The sequence below is a fragment of the Hemiscyllium ocellatum genome, chromosome 14, assembly GCF_020745735.1.
Source record: "Hemiscyllium ocellatum isolate sHemOce1 chromosome 14, sHemOce1.pat.X.cur, whole genome shotgun sequence".
In the NCBI taxonomy this organism is placed as follows: Eukaryota; Metazoa; Chordata; class Chondrichthyes; order Orectolobiformes; family Hemiscylliidae; genus Hemiscyllium; species Hemiscyllium ocellatum.
This window is the reverse complement of record NC_083414.1, coordinates 1387433-1399749: the sequence shown is the minus strand read 5'-3', so window position 1 is coordinate 1399749 and position 12317 is coordinate 1387433.

Genomic DNA, 12317 nt, shown 5'->3' with positions numbered 1-12317 from the left:
ATATAAAAGAGACCTAAGGGACAATATTTTCACGCAGAGGGTGGTACGTGTATGGAATGAGCTGCCAGAGGATGTGGTGGGGGCTGGTACAATTGCAACATTTAAGAGGCATTTGGATGGGTATATGAATAGGAAGGGTTTGGAGGGATATGGGCCGGGTGCTGGCAGGTGGGACTAGATTGGGTTGGGATATCTGGTCGGCATGGACAGGTTGGACCGAAGGGTCTGTTTCCATGTTGTACATCTCTATGACTGTATGAAGAAAATTCATAGAAGAAGCAGGGAGCATGATTTTTACAGTGAATTACTGTCTGCGAGGGCAATGCCAGCAGATTCTATAAAACCATTTGAAAGTAAAATGAATAAAGACTTGGAAAGGAACAAAGTGTGAAGTACTGGGTGGGAGAATAGGGATTACAGATCCGTTCCCAAACGGTCAGATCCAGACCAGCCAGCTCCTTTTCTGGAGAGTTTGCTGGCTGGTTGTTAACAGGAGTGACAACACGCAGTCATTATTCATGGGCCGTAACACACTTGGAGCCATTTTTAATTGCCTGACTGTTCTGTATGCTGTCATTGTTACCTGCCGTCCTCTGCACAGGGCTGCTGTTAGTTCATATCTTTGGAAATGAAGGTGTGAGGGGACCAGTGTGACCAATGCCCTTCCAATTCCAGCAGCACACTGTGTCCTTCCCGGAGCCTCCTTCCCGGAGCGTTCTGTTTTTATTGGAGCTGGTCTCAGCTGTTCCCACGTGTGATGCAGAACCGAACACATTACACACCAGAACCTTCACCAACCGTTTATTCCCAGCTCAGACATTCCCAGCTCAGACATTCCCAGCTCAGACAGGGGTATCCTGCTGGAAATCAAACTTCAATATTCGTGACATGATTTTTTGAAGACCCACATTCCCCAGTTATCTCATTTCCAGACCCAGGTTGATAAAACATGGAGCAGGTTTCTGTAATTAACAAGAATCACTGTTTATTACAAATAATTAAACTCTAGATACAAGTAAACAATTTTGAACCATCAACATATAACTGTACTAGTTACAACTCTAATCCGTCCAGAGACACTCACAAACACTCACACACACACACACACACACAGACACGCTCACACACACATACACGTAGACACACACATACACACAGATGCACACACACATACTCACACACACACACAGGCACACTCACACACACACACGTAGACACACACAGACACACACACAAACACACACACACACACACATAGACACACACACAGACAGACACACACACAGAATCACAGACACATAGACACACACACAGACAGACACACACACACACAGACACACACACATAGACACACACACAGACACACACACACATAGAATCACAGACACACACACACACAGACACACACACAGACATATACACTGACACGCTCACGCACGCACTCACACGCGGACAATAACCCCATGGGCAGAGGGAGAGAGCTGAAAGGCAGCACGGTGAGCTCAGTTCCAGAACCTTCTGAGTTGATTGTTTGTTGAGCAGAGTCGTTCTTCTCCAGTTACAGGCTCTGGCACACAGGGACAGAAGGACAGAGGGACAGAGGGACACAGGGACAGAGGGACAGAGGGACAGAGGGGCAGAGGGACAGAGGGACAGAGGGGCAGAGGGACAGAGGGACACAGGGACAGAGGGACACAGGGACAGAGGGACAGAGGGACAGGGGGACAGAGGGACAGAGGGACACAGGGACAGAGGGACAGAGGGACACAGGGACAGAGGGACAGAGGGACAGAGGGACAGAGGGGCAGAGGGCCAGAGGGGCAGAGGGACAGAGGGACAGAGGGGCAGAGGGACAGAGGGACAGAGGGACAGAGGGACAGAGGGACAGAGGGACACAGGGACAGAGGGACAGAGGGACAGGGGGACACAGGGACACAGGGACACAGGGACAGAGGGACAGAGGGACACAGGGACAGAGGGACAGAGGGACAGGGGGACACAGGGACAGAGGGACACAGGGACAGAGGGACAGAGGGACACAGGGACAGAGGGACAGAGGGACAGGGGGACACAGGGACAGAGGGACAGAGGGACACAGGGACAGAGGGACAGGGGGACAGAGGGACAGAGGCGCAGAGGGGCAGAGGGACAGAGGGGCAGAGGGACACAGGGACACAGGGACAGAGGGACAGAGGGACAGAGGCACAGAGGGACAGAGGGACACAGGGACAGAGGGACAGAGGGACACAGGGACACAGGAACAGAGGGACAGAGGGACAGAGGCACAGAGGGACACAGGGACACAGGAACAGAGGGACAGAGGGACAGAGAGACAGAGGCACAGAGGGACACAGGGACACAGGGACAGAGGCACAGAGGGACACAGGGACAGAGGGACAGAGGGACACAGGGACTGACTCACACAAGCACAAGACCCATGATTTCTTCATTAAAACTCATAGCAATGACTGAGGGAAAGGTAACCTGGTTTTCTTCAAGATTAAAGTGATTTGTGACTGCAGACGCCAGACAGAGCTCCTCGTTGTCTGAAGGGACTCAGTCTAGTTCACAGCTTCAAGCTGTTCAGCTGCCTGGGAACCAATCACATTACTGTTGCCAGGCAGAAGAGCTTCAGTATTTTAAAAACTGGTCCAACTCCTCAGATCAATCTGTTCCGTGTTGCTAACCCAATGTTCACACCTGGTGGCTCCAGCCTATCTGCAAACAACACTTCCAAGACTGCTCGATTCAGCAGCTGTGTAAACATTGCTTACAATGAGGGCCAGGTTACATAGAACATAGAACATAGAAAAATACAGCGCAGTACAGGCCCTTCGGCCCTCAATGTTGCGCCGACCGAATCCTACCTAACCTACACTAGCCCAATAACTTCCAAATGCCTATCCAATGCCCGCTTAAATGACCATAAAGAGGGAGAGTTACTTGCTTAAAGAAGGTGCAGTAATCCTCCAGCAATCCCTGATTTCCAAAGACACACCAAAGACACAAATGATGTTTGTCTCTTCGCCCTTTATGGTGAGGCTCAGGAATTCTGATTAAAATGATGGTTCTGCTTCTTGAAGGAGATTGAAGATTATCCTGGAGTGTCCCAGGAGGGGACCAGAGGACTCTCAGGTTTAGGAGCAGCAATGGACCGTTCGGCCCCTGCACCCAATCAGATGGTTCCTGTTTCGATTGTGGACTCCCCTGTGCCCTCACCCTGATCCCCACCTCCACCCCCACCCTCCCCTCCCCCCACCGTGAGTCCTTTCACAATCAAACACCCAGCCCAGCACAGAGCAGCTTTGTACAGACACTCTGTGTTTATTTCAGATTTCCAGCATTTAGTGTTTTGTTGTTCAGATGAGAATCCATCTAGTTCCGGCTGGTGGTGGACCTGTTGACAATATACGTTATGGAGCATGCTCTGTCCTACTTGCTGGGATTATGTGCTGCGTGTGGGACTGAGGATTGAAGGGACCTTTTAATACTGTCAGTGCTGTGCAATGCGGGATAATTCAGTTGGTTAATTTCTGGGTGGATTGCTCCCAGATTGGTGGTATTGTTGCCATAGTTCCCTTGAACAAGTAAGTGTAGGTGTGACAACTGTTGTTGAACAATAGCTCCATTATACTGAGTGTTTCTCGTGAAATAAAGAACCTTACCACAAACAGTGGCGAGTAGGAGTTAGTGGCTGCTCTCGACAATGCAGCCTGTGCTGGCAGCATCAGACCAAAATAGAACATTAATTTCAGCAACAGGTTAAACAGGAAGGACAGTCTGAAATACTTATTGTTGTGTAGAACATTATATCATAGAAATTGTCCAGATGCCACTTGGAAAATGTCATACAATAATCACACAATACAAGCACACGACCATCACCCTACCCAAGCTCCCCACATTCACTCGCTCCATCAATAATACACAGTCACCGCAGCGTGTACCATCCACACGGTGCCCTGTGGCAACTCACCAAGACAGTACCTTCCAAAACCTCATCCACTCCCACCACGAAACAACACTATCCAAATGTTCCCCTCCACAGTACCCCAGTGAGAGTCAGTGTGTGTGGGACTGTACCCAGGGAGAGTCAGTGTGTGTGGGACTGTACCCCAGTGAGAGTCAGTGTGTGTGTGGGACTGTACCCCAGTGAGAGTCAGTGTGTGTGTGGGACTGTACCCCAGTGAGAGTCAGTGTGTATGTGGGACTGCACCCCAGTAGTCGAGGAGAATACTGAGATACAGGCTGCTAGACTAAATGGGGTTGAGGTTCACAAAGAGGAGGCGTTAGCAATTCTGGAAAGTGTGAAAATAGATAAGTCCCCTGCACCGGATGGGATTTATCCGAGGATTCTCTGGGAAGCCAGGAAGGAGATTGCTGAGCCTTTGGCTTTGATCTTTATGTCGTCATTTTCTACAGGAATAATGCCAGAAAACCAGAGAATGGCAAATGTTTTTCCCTTGTTCAAGAAGGGGAGTAGAGTGGGGACCTATAATCAGGGGATGTAGAGTCAGTGTGGATAGAGCTGAGAAATTCTAAGGGTAAAAAGACCCTCTTGGGAGTTATCTACAAGCCCCCAAACAGTAGTCTGGATGTTGGATGTAAGTTGAATCAGGAGCTGAAATTGGCCTATGGTAAAGATGTTACTACAGTTGTTATGGGGGATTTTAACATGCAGGTAGACTGGGAGAATCAGGATGGTATTGGACCTCAAGAAAGAGACTTTGTGGAGTGCCACCGAGATGGATTCTTAGTAACAGCTGGTGCTGAAGCGGACCAGGGAGAAGGCAATTCTGGATCTGGTATTGTGCAATGAACCAGAATTGGTCAGGGACCTCGAAGTGAAGGAGCCATTGGGAAGTAGTGACCATAATACAATAAGCTTCAATCTGCAATTTGAGAGGGAGAGGGTACAATCGGAAGTGACAGTACTTCTGTTGAATAAAGGAAACTATGGAGCTATGAGGGAGGAGCTGGCCAAAGTTCAATGGTGCAATACCTTAGCAGGGATGGCAGTGGAGGAACAATGGCGGATATTTCTGTGTATAATGCAGAAGTTGCAGGATCAGTTCATTTCAAAAAGGAAGAAAGATCCTAGGAGGAGGCATGGGTGGCCGTGACTGACGAGGGAAGTTAAGAAACATATAAAGTTAAAAGAGAAAAAGTATAACATAGCAAAGATAAGTGGGAAAACGGAGGACTGGGAAGCTTTTAAAGAACAACAGAGGATTACTAAGAAGGAAATGCGCAGAAAAAAAATGAGGTACGAAGGTAAACTGGCCAATAATATAAAGGAGGATAGTGAAAGCTTTTTTAGGTATGTGCAAGGCAAAAAAGTGTTTAAGACTAAAATTGGGCCCTTGAAGACAGAAACAGGGGAATATATTACGGGGAACAAAGAAATGGCAGAAGAATTAACTGGGTACTTCAGATCTGTGTTCACTGGGGAAGACACAAGCAATCTCCCTGAGGTAACAGTGGCTGAAGGACCTGAACTTAAGGCAATCTGTATCTGCCAGGATTTGGTGTTGGAGAGACTGTTAGGTCTGAAGGTTGATAAGTCCCCAGGGCCTGATGTCTACATCCCAGGGTACTGAAGGAGGTGGCTCGGGAAATCGTGAATGCGTTGGTGATTATTTTCCAGAGTTCGATAGATTTGGGATCAGTTCCTGTGGATTGGAGGGTGGCTAATGTTATACCACTTTTTAAGAAAGGTGGGAGAGAGAAAGCAGGAAATTATAGACCAGTTAGTCTGACCTCAGTGGTGGGAAAGATGCTGGAGTCTATTATAAAGGATGAAATTACAACACATCTGGATAGTAGTAACAGGATAGGTCAGAGTCAGCATGGATTTATGAAGGGGAAATCATGCTTGACTAATCTTCTTGAATTTTTTGAGGATGTAACTCTGAAGATGGTTGAGGGAGATCCAGTAGATGTAGTGTACCTGGACTTTCAGAAAACTTTTGATAAAGTCCCACATGGGAGGTTAGTGAGCAAACTTAGGGCACATGGTATTGGAGGCAAAGTACTAACTTGGATTGAAAGTTGGCTGGCTGATAGGAAACAAAGAGTAGTGATAAACGGCTCCATTTTGGAATGGCAGGCAGTGACCAGTGGGGTACCGCAGGGATCAGTGCTGGGACTGCAGCTTTTTACAATATATTAATGATATAGAAGATGGTATCAGCAATAACATTAGCAAATTTGCTGATGATACAAAGCTGGGTGGAAGGGTGAAATGTGAGGAGGATGTTAGGAGATTACAGGGTGACCTGGACAGGTTAGGTGAGTGGTCAGATGCATGGCAGATGCAGTTTAATGTGGTTAAATGTATGGTTATCCACTCTGGTGGCAAGAACAGGAAGGCAGATTACTACCTAAGTGGAATCAATTTAGGTAAAGGGGCAGTACAGAGAGATCTGGGTGTTCTTGTACACCAGTCAATGAAGGCAAGCATGCAGGTACAGCAGGTAGTGAAGAAGGCTAATAGGGTGCTGGCCTTCATAACAAGAGGGATTGAGTATAGAAGCAAAGAGGCTCTTCTGCAGCTGTACAGGGCCCTGGTGAGACCACACCTGGAGTATGTGTGCAGTTCTGGTCTCCAAATTTGAGGAAAGACATTCTGGCTATTGAGGGAGTGCAGCGTAGGTTCACGAGGTCAATTCCTGGAATGGCGGGACTACTTTACACTGAAAGATTGGAGCGACTGGGCTTATATACCCTTGAGTTTAGAAAACTGAGAGGATCTGATTGAGACATATAAGATTATTGAAGGATTGGACACTCTGGAGGCAGGAAACATGTTTCCGCTGATGGATGAGTGCCGAACCAGAGGACACAGCTTAAAAATATGGGGTAGATCGTTTAGGACAGAGGTGAGGAGAAACTTCTTCACCCAGAGAGTGGTGGCTGTGTGGAATGTTCTGCCCCAGAGGGCAGTGGAGGCCCAGTCTCTGGATTCATTTAAGAAAGAGTTGGATAGAGCTCTCAAGGATAGTGGAATCAAGGGCCATGGAGATAAGGCAGGAACAGGATACTGATTAAGGATGATCAGCCATGATCATATTCAATGGTGGTGCAGAATTGAAGGGCAGAATGGCCTACTCCTGCACCTATTGCCTATTGTCTATTGTCTAGAGACAACTCTGGTAATTATAGACCAGTGAGCCTTACTTTGGTTGTGGGTAAGGTGTTGGAAATGGTTATAAGCAAGAAGATTTATAATCATCGGGAGAAGAATAAGTTGATTAGGGATAGTCAGCACGGTTTTGTGAAGAGTAGGTCGTGCCTCACAAACCTTACTGAGTTCTTTGAGAAGGTGACCAAACAGGTGGATGAGGATAAAGCAGTTGATGTGGTGTATATGGATTACAGTAAGGGGTTTGATAAGGTTCCCCATGGTGGGCTATTGCACAAAATACAGAGGCATGGGATTGAGGGTGATTTAGTGGTTTGGATCAGACATTGGCTGAAAGGAGACAGAGGGTGGTGGTTGATGGGAAATGTTCATCCTGGAGTTCAGTTACTCGTGGGATACCACAAGGATCTGTTTTGGGGCCACTGCTGTTTGTCATTTTTATAAATGTCCAGGATGAGGGCACAGGAGGGTGGGTTAGTAAATTTGCGGATGACACTGAGGTCGGTGGAATTGTGGATAGTGTTGAAGGATGTTGTAGATTACAGAGGGACATGGATAAGACACAGAGAGTTGTGAGAGCATGGAATGCGTTGCCAGCAGCAGTTGTGGAAGTGAGGTCATTGGGGATATTTAAGAGACTGCTGGACATGCATATGGTCACAGACATTTGAGGGTGCATACATGAAGATCAATGGTCAGCACAACATCATGGGCTGAAGGGCCTGTTCTGTGCTGTGCTGTTCTATGTTCTATGTTCTATAAGCTACAGAGCTGGGCTGAGCCGTGGCAAATGGAGTTTAATGTGGAAAAGTGTGAGGTGATTCACTTTGGAAGGAGTAACAGGAATGTAAAGTACTGGACTAATGGTAAGATTCTTGGTAGTGTAGATGAGCAGAGAGATCTCAGTGTCCATGTATATCGATCTCTGAAAGTTGCCATCCATGTTGATAGGATTGTTAAGAAGGCATACAGTTTGTTAGCTTTTATTGGTAGAGGGAGAGAGTTTCAGAGCCATGAGGTCATGCTGCAGCTGTCCAAAACTCCAGCGCGGCCACATTTGCTTACATTTCTGGTCAGTGCTGTTATGAAGGTGTAGAGGGTCCTGTACCTTTAAGAGAGCTGAAAACCAACAAGGCCTGCTGGACACAGCACAAAGTGTTCTGAACAAGGTAACAATGGAACACTTGGTCAAAACAGTTAGCAGCAGCTGGGTTGCCATGAGACAAAAACAAATTCAATTTCGGCCAGTTTAAATTATGCCCAAGATACCAGAATCCAAACAAATTTGAATTTCGTATTTTGGTAATATTAAAACCAATGAAATGATTCAATATTTTGAGGTATAAAACGGGACATTTTGAACAGCTAGAGAGAGAACTGCCAAAAGACTAACCCATGCAGGCTGTTAGCTCAAGAGCTCTCTGAGAGATACCTGTCTGTGGAAGGAGTTTGCACAGCAGAGCATCGAAACTGACCTGGGGAGAATCTACAAAGGGGATTCGGCAAAACAGGCTGGTTTTGAAACATGATTTTTTTTTTGTAAATCTTATTCAGGATTTTTTAAATTGAACTAGTGTTGTAGAGTGGGAGGTAAAAGATAGGTTTAAGAGAAATGAGTTGTAAATAGTTGTTGGTTTTAATCTGCTCAGTTGGACTTAAAGAATAAATTTATTAATTTTTACTTCAAATACTGACCTCTGGGATAGTTCTTAGCCTCTCGAATTTTAATAGATTACAACATGGGGTGAATCATTTGTGTTGCTGGTGTAAATTAGCAGAGCGGTTTAGCCCAGGTCATAACACCACATTATAGGGAGGATGTGGAAGCTTTGGAAAGGGTGCAGAGGAGATTTACTAGGATGTTACCTGGTACGGAGGGAAGGGCTTACAGGGAAAGGCTGAGGGACCTGAGGCTGTTTTCATTAGAGAGAAGAAGGTTGAGAGGCGACTTAATAAAGACATGTAAGATAATCAGAGGGTTAGATAGGGTGGACAAGGAGATCCTTTTTCCAAGTATGGTGACGGCGAGCACGAGGGGGCATAGCTTTAAATTGAGGGGTGATAGATATAGGACAGATGTCAGAGGTAGTTTCTTTACTCAGAGTAGTAGGGGTGTGGAATGCACTGCCTGCGACAGCAATAGACTCACCAACTTTAGGGCATTTAAATAGTCATTGGATAGGCATATGGATGATAATGGAATAGTGTAGGTTAGATGGGCTTCAGATTGGTTCCACAGGTCAGCACAACATTGAGGGCCGAAGGGCCTGTATTGTGCTGTAATGTTCTGTGTTCTATGTTCAATGACTGTTCCCCAGCGAGAGTCTGTGTATGTGGGAGTGTACCCCAGTGAGAGTCAATGTGTGTGGGACTGTACCCCAGTGAGAGTCAGTGTGTGTGGGACTGTACCCCAGTGAGAGTCAGTGTGTGTGTGGGACTGTACCCCAGTGAGAGTCAGTGTGTGGGGGAGTGTACCCCAGTGAGAGTCAATGTGTGTGGGACTGTACCCCAGTGAGAGTCAGTGTGTGGGGGAGTGTACCCCAGTGAGAGTCAATGTGTGTGGGACTGTACCCCAGTAAGAGTCAGTGTGTGTGTGGGACTGTACCCCAGTGAGAGTCAGTGTGTGTGACAGTTTGACAGTGCCATTAACAAGCTCTAAGTTATCCTGGGTAATTATCCAGAGACAGGAAGTTGTCTTTTTCAGAGAGGGAGGTTGTGTTTCGGAGAGTGTGTGTTTTGGAGAGTGTGTAGGAAGATAGACGGAGGGAGTGTTGTCTACGGGAAGACATTAATCAGAGATTTGTTCAAGGTGTTCTCAGCCACAAGGATCTGGAGAGTGAAGTTCAGGAGAAAGTGTTCCCGCTGGTGAAAGGCTTGTTCTCCAGTGGGCATGATCCAAGGCCATTGGCTGGAAATGGAAAGGGAATGGGAAGATAATTGTTTTCACATCATGAATGGCTATGACCTGGTGGGTGACCTCAGAGAGTGAAGGAGGCAGGTTCACTGATGACTTTAACAGTGAATGTGTACCTGAAGAGAAAGGATTTGCAGATCTGTGAGGAAAAGGGCCAAATTCTGTGGTTTTACTGTTTGTGAATTAATGATGTCCATCCCGAAAGGTTTAAAGTGCCCTAGATGCTGTGTGACTGGTATTTTATATAGGACAACACAATTAGTGTACAGAGAGTAAGCGAATCTCATCAATCCAGGACGAAAGCAGTGAATTCTCCTGTCCATGGGGAGCTGTGTCATCACTAACAAGATTACTGAGCAGCTGACAACTTCACAGGAAGATTAATGCGATGCTGTCGAAGAAGTCATAAGTCTCTGTGCCAGGCTTGTCTTCTTCCAGGCTTCAGCATCTATTTTCAGATCACTTCAGTCTGCAGTTAATGCAGAATCTTCACTTATTCAACGATAAAGACATCTTCAGTTCCATCGTCATGGTAATGACACTTCACCGGCTCATTGTAACGGCAGAGACTGCACTGAGTTATTGTGTCTTCATAAGAAGAGGATTTGAGTGCGGGAGCAGTGAAATCCTGCTTCACTTGTACACCAGCTTGGTTCGACAGCACCTGGAGTACTGTGTGGAGTTTTCGTCGCCTTATCTCAGGACAGGTATTATTACCAGCGAGGGAGGCCTACCCACTGGATCCCGGGATGGTTGGGCTGTCCTCTGAAGAGAGACTGGGCCTGGAGTCTCGAGAGTTTTGAAGAATGATAGGTGACCCCAATGAAAGGTACAAAATATTTATAAAGGGAGCAATTGGGACGAGATTGCCCCCGGTTTTGGATTCTGGAATCGGGGGCAGTTTAAAAATAGGGAAGATGTAATTTATGTCTGAGACAATAAGGATTGTTTTACTCAAAGGGTGGTGAGCGTTTGGAATTGTTTCTGTGGAAGGTCCGTCTTCGAGCCTGTTTCATAGAAGCTTGTTTCAATCATTGTTGCTCAGATTCCAATTCTTGGGCCAAAGCACACACAGATTATTTATGAATCGCGCTTGATGAATTACATTGACACCGTTATATTACACTGGAACTGAAGTAGGCCCTTCATCCCATTGTGTTGGCTCGGCCCTTCAATCAGATCGTGACTGAAGTGACAATCCTTACCTCCATTCTCCTGCCTTCTCCCAATAATCTTTAACCCCATTACTAATCAGGAACTGATCTAACTCTGTCATAAATACACTCAGTCCCCACAGCGCTCTGTGATAATGAGTCCCACAGATTCCCCACCCTCTGGCTGAGGTAATCTTCCACATCTCAGTTCTAAAGGGTCATCCCTTCACCCTGAGGCTGTGCCCTCGGGTCCTAGTCCCTCCTACCGCTGGGAACATCTTCCCCACATCCCCTCTCTCCAGGCCTCTCAGGATCCTGTCAGTTACAATCAGACCTGCCCCCCCCACCCCAATTTTTCTAAACTCCATCGAATGGCAATGAGTGAGTCCTTAGTTATGTTTCTGGACCAAGTTACAGGACCTGGCATCAGTCAAGATGACGTCATTAAAGGAGGCCCCAGTGGCTTGGTGATTGGTTGAGCCCAGTGTAGATGGCGGTGAGGCGGTGACAGAGGCACGGTGGTTCAGGCATCATTGATGGTGACGAGCTGCCTCCGGACTGATACACTCTCTTTAAGCTCCACCTTTCTTTTTTACTCTTTATTCTCAAATGATTAAAATGGCCCCAGGTGGTGGCAACAGTGAAAAAGCTTTTCACTCTATTTTACTGTTTTTCTCCATTAACATTAAAATCATTCATTCGAGTACAGACCCAGAGCCCTCAACTGCTCCTCCTATGTTGAGCCTTTCATCCCCAGAATCATTCTTGTGAACCCCCTCTGGACCCCCTTCAACACCAGCACCATCCTTCCTTAGAAACAGGGCCCAACACTGGTCACATGATTCCCAATGCGATCTGTCCAGAGCCTTACACAGCCCCAGCAGAACATCCCTGCTCTTGTACTCTCGCCCTGTTGACGTGAATATGAGCAATGCTTTTGCCTTTCTAACCTGCAGGTTAATCTGAAGAGAATCCTGAACTAGGATTTTCAAATCCTTTTGTGCTTCGGATTTCCAAAACCGTTTCTTTTCAGAAAATAGAAAAACATCCCCTGCTCCCCTTTATCCATCCTGCTTAATACCTCCTTCATACACTCCAGGACATT